Raw genomic sequence first — 2200 nt, 5'->3', positions numbered from 1 at the left:
CAATTATTATAATGAAATGTGCAAAGACCTGGAGTTAGAAAATCAAATGGAAAAAACACACTCAGCATTTCTCAACCTGAAAGAACTGAAGAAAAAATTCAAGCCTTGAGTTGCAGTATTGAAAGATTCTATGGGCAAAATTTTGAATGGTGCAGAAAGAAACATCAAAAGATGGAAGGAAAACCCAGAGTCACTGTACAAAAAAAAATTGATCGATGTTCTTCCATTTCAGGAGGTGGCATATGATCAAGAACAAATCATATTAAAGGAAGAAGTCAGAGATGCACTAAAGGAATTGGCAAAAAAACAAGTCTCCAAGAATTGACCCATTGAGATGTTTCAACAAACAGAAGCTGTGCTGGGGGCACTCATTCATCTATGCCAAGAAATTTGGAAGACAGCCGCCTGGCCAACTGACTGGAAGAGATCCATATTTGTACCCATTCCAAAGAAAGGTGATCCCACAGAATGCCTTCAAGATGTCTCTTGAAGACTAAGGCACTCCTACCCCAAGACATGGTATTTTCATGTGCCTGTGAAAGCTGGACAATGAATAAAGAAACCAAAGAAGAGTTGATGCCTTTGAGTTGTGGTATTGGTGAAGTACCGTTGACTTCCAGAAGAACTAACAAATCTGTCCTAGAAGAAGTGCAGCCAAATGCTCCTTGGAAGCGAGAATGGCCAGATTTTGTCTGCCCCACTTTGGTCATGTTGTGAGAAAGGACCATTCCCTGGAGAAGTATATCATGCTTGGTAAAGTTGAGGGTCAACAAAAAAGGAGAAGTCCCTCAACAAGATGAATTGACACAGTGGCTACAACAATGGGCTCAGGGATAGCAAGGATTGTGAGGTGGTATTTCATTCTACTGTACATAGAGTCACTATGAGTTGGAGCCAATTCAGTGGCACTTAACAACAACAACACTTTATTTCCATGGTCCCATCCCACAAGGATGCCATGTACCTTATTTACAAGATGGGGCAATCTACTTCTATAGTGATACTGCCTCAGAAACCCAAGGAGTGGTCACTATGAGTCGAGTCTGACTTGACAGTACATAACAACAACAAGAACAAGCTATCCAATGCCCGTGGTAGGCCACAAAGAACCACATATTTACATAGTACTACCTAGTGATCTGGTGGGAGTCACAAAAACTATGGCTAGAAGAGCCATACCAAAGTAATTCAGGGCACCACATTTACTCTGCAAAGGTATTCAACTGTGTAAATCATGACAAATCATGGATAACATTGTGAAGAATGGGAATTCCAGAACACTTGATTTTGCTCGTAGTGAACCTGTACATAGACCAAGAATTATTTGAACACAAGGGAATAATATGTGGTTTAAAATCAGGAAAGGAGTGTATCAGTGTTGTATCCTTTCACCATACATTGTTCAATCTGTATGATGAGCAAATAATGCAAGAAGGTAGACTATATGAAAAAGAACATAGCATAGGAATTCAAGGAAGACTCATTAACAACCTTCAATATACAGATGATACAACTTGATGAAAGTGAAGAGGACTTGAAGGACTACATGATGAAGATCAGATTACAGAGTTCATTATGGATTACAATTTACATGAAAAAAACAATTGGACCAATAGACATTTATCATGATAAGTGGAGAAAATATTGAAGTTGTCAAGGATTTCTTTTTATTATTTTTTTAATTGTGATTTGGGTAAAAATTTACAGACCAAATTTCCTTTCCCTTCAACAGTTCATACACACTTTGTTTTGTGATGTTAATTGAAATCCCTGCAATTTAACAACTCTCTTCCCACATCCTCCCTGTCTTTATTTTTTCCATTTTGTTTTCCTTTTTCACTTTTCTTTTGGTGAAAACATACACAACAAGACATTCGCCTGCATAACAACTTCCACATTTACAGCTTAGGGACATTGATGACATTTTTCATACTATGTCACCATTATTGCTATCCTTTTCCAAAATATTCCACCACCATTAGCATAAAGTCACTGCCCCACAAAAAAATGCTTCCCCTTTTCCCCTTCCTCCTACACCTGTTGTTGTTGTTATATGCTGTCAAGTTGGACCCAACTCCTACGCCTGATAACCATTAATATTCTTTGGTATATATGTATACTGAAGTGATAGTGGTGAACTGTCTGTGTGTGTGTGTATATATATATATATATATATGATACAAATTGCTGAAAGTGAAGA

The sequence above is a fragment of the Orycteropus afer genome, unplaced genomic scaffold (genome assembly GCF_000298275.1).
Source record: "Orycteropus afer afer isolate SDZICR_OR568_19922 unplaced genomic scaffold, OryAfe1.0 scaffold00013, whole genome shotgun sequence".
NCBI classification, from domain to species: Eukaryota; Metazoa; Chordata; class Mammalia; order Tubulidentata; family Orycteropodidae; genus Orycteropus; species Orycteropus afer.
The sequence above is the reverse complement of the archived record's forward strand: the minus strand, read 5'-3'. Positions refer to the sequence as shown.